This window comes from Pan paniscus, chromosome 13 (genome assembly GCF_029289425.2).
Source record: "Pan paniscus chromosome 13, NHGRI_mPanPan1-v2.0_pri, whole genome shotgun sequence".
NCBI lineage: Eukaryota > Metazoa > Chordata > Mammalia > Primates > Hominidae > Pan > Pan paniscus.
In genome coordinates, this window is record NC_073262.2 from 80,788,329 (window position 1) to 80,795,918 (window position 7,590).

At 36.4% G+C, this 7,590-nt stretch overlaps 1 pseudogene; it reads left to right on the forward strand.

The window, feature by feature from the left end:
• Positions 1-3,499: 3,499 nt before the first annotated feature.
• On the forward strand, positions 3,500-3,603 carry LOC112439231 (U5 spliceosomal RNA; annotated as a pseudogene).
• Positions 3,604-7,590: the final 3,987 nt, after the last annotated feature.

The following is a 7,590-nucleotide window of genomic DNA, read 5'->3' on the forward strand; positions in this document are numbered from 1 at the left end:
AAAAAAAAAGCACGTAAGACCAAAACTGTTTAAACTTTAAATTCTAAAAACAAAATGAAATTATTTCCTTCGTTCAAGAGACTTACCTTTAAATCCAATTCTGTCACACACACTTAACACAAAAAGTATCTCAGAGTACAATTTAAGGAGAAGTTATAAGGCTAAATAACAGAAGCATAGTCACTGACAAAATTACAATTAGTAAAAACAACAGACCCTGACACTTACACGCGGGCTCATATAGGATTAAATTGTGAAATTACAAAGTACTTTATATATACTTGATATATAAAATATATATTTTATATATAAAATATATATTTTATATATAATATGTATTTTTATATAATATATTTTATATAATATATATTATATATATACTTTTATATATTACAATGTGAAAGTAAAAAGTACACTTTACAATAGTGTAGGGATTGTGATGGAAACCTTAACATGTTCTGTGAACCATTACAACACAAATCAAATATGGAGAGAAATTATCCGCAAGAAATGAAAAATAAAACAAAATTAATATGTATAGGAAAAAATATATATCTTTTCTCAAATGGAATAGTTTACAAATTGATCAGAAAGCAATGCCGAATGACAAAAGCAGCATAGAGGACTCAGAAAGATCTGTTAGCTTTCTGCACATCAGCTGATTTACAGTATTTATTAGCAGGGTAAACGAAACACCTCCAACATGTTCTTTCCAGCCTCTCTGTTTGAAATACTTTGGTCTGATTGCAAGGACACCTCTTACTCTCTTCTACCCTAAGCTTAGATCCTATAGGCCGCCTTGGATTCCTGGAGGAATGAAATGGTTCTGACATTCAGTGCTCACCTGCTGTACGTTACTTCAGCATCTGAATGGCCTGTAATAGCGGAAAGCAATCCTTAGAGCCTGACAGTTTCCCTGCAGTGCATTTTAAAGGGCAAAAGTTATACATGGTAATAAAACTTAAAAATTTTAATAATTAAATCACAATCATGTGAAAAATAATTTAGAAGCCTCCTAAACGGTTGTTTTGTCAAAAAGATCCAGTAAAATTGAGTGAAAACAAAATGGCAAATAAAAATTAGAGGATGTGTTTAAAGCTATGCTGAAAGGAAAACTGATAGCCACTATTATTTAGAACATGAAAATGAACGAATTAGACATGTAACACAAGGGAAAAAAGTAACAATATGGATAAGACTAGAAATAAATCAGAGGAAAGCAAATAGGCAACCTCCTGGCAAATGCATTTTCTAAAAAAATCAAAATCAGAAATAATAAAGTTAATGAAAAACAGATTATTAAAAAATAAATGTCATCCTTAATTATTTTAATTTAAATATTTGCTATGAAATATTCAGTACACGAGTTTAGAAAACCCACTCAAGAATTACAAAATTCAAACAGGTCGATAACCAAAGAAAAAAATTAATGTAGTAACCAATGAATTGTATCTCCTCAAATGAGTCCTGATCACTCTATGCATTCTCCCAAACTTTTAAGAAGCACATTATTCCTATGTTATATAAATTTTCTCTGGCAGACAGAAAAACGTGAGTGTACACCACATTAAATTTTGTGCAGTTACTGTTACCCTGACACCAAAACATTGAAAAGACAAAAATCAAAGCTATAAATTGTTCTTTAACCTATGAATATGGATGCAAACAAACCTAAATAAAATATTAGTAGTACAAATCATGTGTTCAAAGAACAACATACCGTTGCTAAGTAGGGTTTATCCTTTGATGAAAGAGCAATTCCCATTGGGGGGAAAAAGCCTTTAATACACATTTTTTTTTCGGGGACAGGGTCTCACTTTGTTGCCCAGGCTGCTCTTGAACTCTAATACACATCTCAATAGATCCACAATGAGATCTGTTTGCCCAAATTGGTTACTTGTCCATTCTTATGATCATATGAATGTCATGGACTCTTTGGATTATTCATGATTAGTCTGAAACAATCACTAGCTGGAAGGATGGGACTAGCCTGAGTTGTTTAAACGAATCAGTGTCTAGCCTTGTTCCCAACTGCATGACTGCAATATAATGGGGAAGGTATGGAAAACATGTTGGTGAGGCAAACACAATGTCTAAAACTGCTTCTTAGCTAGATTTATTGCCAGGCACTGGGTGAGTGGCTTTACATGTATCTCAAAACTCTATGGTGTAAGTACTATTTTTCCTATTTTATCAACAGGAAGCTGAAGTACATTCAGAGAAATAAAGTAACTTGCTCAAGTAACAGCCAGCAAATGGGAAAGCTGGGCTTCAGATACAGGCAACTTAAAATTGATGCCCATTCTCTTAACCACTACACTAAATATCAGTGGCCATAACGAAGATTACAGATGCTACCACATGCACACACTAATCAATTATTATGTAACACCAAATCCTTCCAAAACTATGGGATAGAATGGAAATCATGCTTACTCTTTAGAGAAAGCAAGCAGAATACAAAATTGCATATAATGTAGTTAATGATTTTTTTTGAGCTGAAATGAATTTGAAAGAGCCATATGGGTTTATTTGCTTTTCACTATTTTCCATTTTTCCTTGGTGAACATTTGTACTTTTAAAAAAAAATCTAAAAAGGGCCAGGCACAGTGGCTCATGCCTGTAATCCCAGCACTTTGGGAGGCCAAGGCGGGCGGATCATCTGAGGTCAGGAGTTTGAGACCAGCCTGACCAACATGGTGAAACCCCGTCTCTACTAAAAAGACAAAAAAAAAAAAAAAAAAAAATTAGCCAGGCGTGGTGGCACATGCTTGTAATCCCAGCTACTTGGGAGGCTAAGGCAGGAGAATCGCTTGAACCCGGGAGGTGGAGGTTGCGGTGAGCCGAGATCACGCCATTGCACTCCAGCCTGGGTGACAGAACGAGACTCCATCTCAAAAAACAAATTTTTTTTTAAATATACTGTATACCCTACTAGATTATAAAGTTTTTATGAGCAAAGCCTGTGTTTTATTTTTGTAACCTCAAACACAGCTATGCACCTTACACATAACAGGCACAAAATAAATTTTTATCCATTTGGATTACAGCATGAAGGATTTCTATGTATGTCTCCTGCAGAGATTCTGTAAACAAGTGTGTATTCTCTATAGATATTGCAATAATTGTTTAGGTACTACCTTTTCAAACTGAAGTTTTACTTAGGCTTATTTTTAAAGATTATGCTAATTTTTATTTTAATGTTGTGTTTTTGTTGTTTGTACAATTTTACTAGTGCCTAGTTCACAGTCCAAATACAAATCTAGGTGATTTTTGAATAATAGATGATACTTGTTAAACTCTTACTATATCACTACTGTTCCAAGCACTGTGAGATATTTTCCCATTTAGCCATCTAACGGTTCTGTGAAATTAATACTGTGAAGCACAGGGAGGTTAAATGACTTCTGACAGGACACATAGCAAATAAGTAATGGAGCTGGGATTCGCGCTCAAGAAATATGACTCCATGGCCTCACTTAAGTTCACACACTGTGATACTCTGGTTTCTCTTCAGATCATATAAATCTTTTGCCTTTTACTGAAGATTTCCGTGGAGGGAACAGTCTTTACCCAATTTTTTGAGGCCTCTTGTTTAAGGATTTTTTTTTTTTAAGTTTACATGCTGTTTAATTCAACCACTGTTCTGGGTTTTATCTGTTTGTTTTTTAAGAAGGAAGTATAAAATCTTTATGTTATAAATAGACCATGTAATTGTGAAAAAATTTTATTCCATTGTATGACTCCTTGAAAGAATGAGGTGGAAGGATAAAGTAAGAAAAGTATAACTGAGATGAGAAGTGAAAGCAAGAGAAAAGGATTACAGATGACAGAATAAAGAGGGTGACTCAGTGACTTTGGGGTCAAAGTGTTGGTTCCTTTTTCACCTTGGTTGTACAAGTTTATTCAACAATAATATATTGAACATGTATGTACTAGCTACCAAGGACATAATGGTGAAGAGAAAGAAAAAAAAGATGACTTCTTTGCCCTTATGTATAATAGCTTATATAATTATTTTAAGCTTCTATTATAATTATATAACGTAGTTTGAAGAAGTAGTTTACAGTGAGGTCAGCTGCCAGTAAGGCAGGCTGGCTTCTCCCAAACCTATCAATTTTAGAGGATTCACAAGAACACAGGAATCCCCCTTTTCTGTCATCCTTAATTTGTCCACACCTAATTCTGCTTTTGTGTTTGTTTTAAAGGGTTTTATTGTTGTGTTTTGGGGGATAAAGATTATAGTGTAGTCTACACATCTTAAGTGTAAGATTTGAGAATTCTTGATTAATGCATACACTCTTATAACCCACTTTTGGAGACTATTCCCATGGGTCTGTTGTGTTTCTGTTTGTCTTGTAAGCAGAGGCACTATCTTTTAAAGGATGCTTATATAGTAAACAGAATCAGAAGACAGTTAGTGTCTCCCTCTGGAGCAAAAGACAAATTCTGTTTAGTAAAATTAAGATAATGTCTCCTTCCAGGGCAAAGGGCAAGCAGAGTTACAGCTCTTGATTAAAGATTTAGGCTCCTTAAGCTTGGTGTTCCTCAGTTCTAGCACACACTGTGGCATGCACAGCATCCACTTGGGCCACTCTGCATTACCCCTGTAAGACTTAGGGGACAAGAGAAGCCAAGGCAGACATGCAGCTCAGGCTGCTTACTGTGTTGTGGATAATGAAGTCCTTTGTCTCTGATGCAGGAGATAGTGGCAGGCTTTTTATCTTGCAAGTAGAGTAACATCTCAGACCCTTCACAGTTCTTGACAATCACACCCCTTCAAGATAGAGATCATTTTTATTGGGGCAGCAAGTTCCCTCATGCCCCTTTCCCATCAATCTCACAAGAATATCCTTTTGCTGATTTCATTCACACTAGATAGTGTTGCCTTTTCTAGAACATCACATACATGGAATCATACATTATACAGTTGTCCCTTGGTATCTGAGGAGGAATGTTCTCAGGATCTCCCCGCAGATACCAAAATCCGTGGATGCTTAAATGGATAAGTCTCATATAAAATGATGTAGGCCAGGTGCAGTGACTTACGCCTGTAACTCCAGCATTTTGGGAGGCTGAGGTGGGTGCATCACTTGACCTCAGGAGTTTGAGACCAGACTGGGCAACATGGTGAAACCCCATCTCTCCAAAAAAAAAAAAAAAATTAGCCTGGCATGGTGGCTCACGTCTGTATTCCCAACTACTTGTGGGACTGAGGTGGGAAGATCACTTGAGCCCAGGAGGCGGAGGTTGCAGTGAGCCAAGATTATGCCACTGCACTCCAGCCTGGGTAACAGAGCAAGACCCTGTCTCAAAAATAAATAAAAATAAAATGGTGTAATATTAGCATGTAACCTATGCACATTTTCTTGTTTACTTTATCTGTAGATTACTTATAATACCTAATACAATGTAAATGCTATGTAAACAGTTGTTATACTGTATTGTTTAGGAAATAATGACAAGAAAAAGATCTGTATGTATTCAATGCAGGCACAACCATCCTTTTTTTTTTTTTCCATGTATTTTCAAACTAGGCTGGTTGAATCCACAGATGTGGAACCCAGGGATACAGAGAGTTGACTGTGTACTCATTTGGGTTTATCTGCTTTCACTCAGCATGAGGTCTGTGAAATTCATCCATGCTGTTGTGCGTATCAGTGGTTCATTCCTTTTCATGGCTGAAGAGTAACCCACTGTAAGAATAACAGTTGTTACATTAGTCATTCACATGTTTAGCTTTATCATATATAAGACATTGGGAATCAAACATTGTTTAGACTAGACTCTATTACCTTTATATGAAGAGTCTTCATTTCTGTTCTAGCAGGCACTTAGCTTGTTTGGACCCCCATTTCTAACTCTGCCTCTTTTGCAGTGGGCAGCCCCTGGATTTCTCATCCTTTCAGCTGTTGTTTTCCATCACCACCACCTCTGGTAGTCTCCCTTGCCCATGCAAAGCCAAAGAGTCAGCCAAAAATTTTGAGTGAGGTTTACCATAGATTTTTGGGACTCCTTGTTTTTTGGCTCTATCCTTTTTGGGGGATGCTCCCTTGTTCTCAAATGGCTTAGGCCTCCCCAAAGTCTGCCCATTGACTCAAGCCAGTAAGACTGCACTTTTCTGCTTGAGTTCTAGCATTGCTGTGCTGAGGTAAAATTTCATAAACATGACTCTTACCCAGTGTGTTTCTCTTCTTTCAATGTTTACCCCCCTTGGTTTCTGTCTGCTTTTGGTGATTCTCCAAGTACCTTCAATTAGGTCATATATATGTGAACTAATTGAATATATATATGTTGCCCAGAGCTTATAATTGTTAGAGGAGACATAGTCTGATAAAAGCTCCTCTATCATTTTCAGAATCAGAACCCTGTGTAGTGTATTTTTATTCCTTTATTTCAAAATTTCTGTGACATTTTACTTTGGATATATCTCTTACAAGCAACATGTGGCTGTATTTTGTTCTTTGTGGAATCTGATAGTCTGCCTTTCAGTAGGTCAGTAACCCATTTACATTCATTGTGATTCATGACGTTTAGATTTACTTATTTACTCATTCATTTAGAAGTGTGGTCTTACTGTGTTGCCCAGGCTGATCTTAGACTCCAGGGCTCTAGTGATCCTCCTGCTTCATCCTCCCGAATAGCTGGGACTTGTAGTGTGTGCCATCATGCCTAGCTCTTTATTTATTTATTTGTTTATTTTTTTGAGACAGAGTTTTGCTCTTGTTGCCCAGGCTGGAGTGCAATGATGTGATCTTGGTTCACTGTAACCTCTGCCTCCTGGGTTCAAGTGATTCTCCTGCCTCAGCCTCCCAAGTAGCTGTGATTACAGGTGTGCACCACCACACCTGGCTCATTTTGTATTTTTAGTAGACATGGAGTTTCACCATGTTGGTCAGGCTGGTCTTAAACTCCTGACCTCAAGTGATCCAACCACCTCAGCCTCCCAAAGTGTTGGGATTAAAGGAGTGAGCCATCGTACCTGGCCCATCGTGCCTAGCTCTTGCATTTATTTTTTATCATTTTATTTTATGTGTTTACTATTATTTACATTTGCTTCTTTAGTTCTGGTCGTCTGCCAAATTGACAAGGTTTTCTACTATCCCCCCACTTTGATGTTCTCCTTACTTGGAAGTTATAGATTACATTTCTGTTCCTTAGGGGCCACCCTTAAACTTCCTACTAAAGTCTAAAGTTATTTGGTATTTGAATCTTCCTTCCAAACAGGAAAAGGACATTATTTTGTTTACTCATTAACAAATTCCTACCTTTTCTTTTATTGTTGTCTGGAAATTCAGTTTCAACATTTTTATCATAAAATACAAAAAAAATTCAAACTGACAATTTTATGCTCATCGTTTCTTTTTAAACAAAATAATTTTATTGATATTCAATTTCACATACCATAAAATCACCATTGTATTTTGCATCTAACTTCTTTCCCTTACACTCACTTTTCTTCTTGCAAGCTCTAATGGTTATTTCAGTGAGATGTATTTTGGGGTTTTGTTTCATTTTGTTTCCCTTTTGTCTGCAAATGCCTTTATTTTGCTTTCACTCTTAGATAGTAGCTTTTGGCTGAGTATAGAA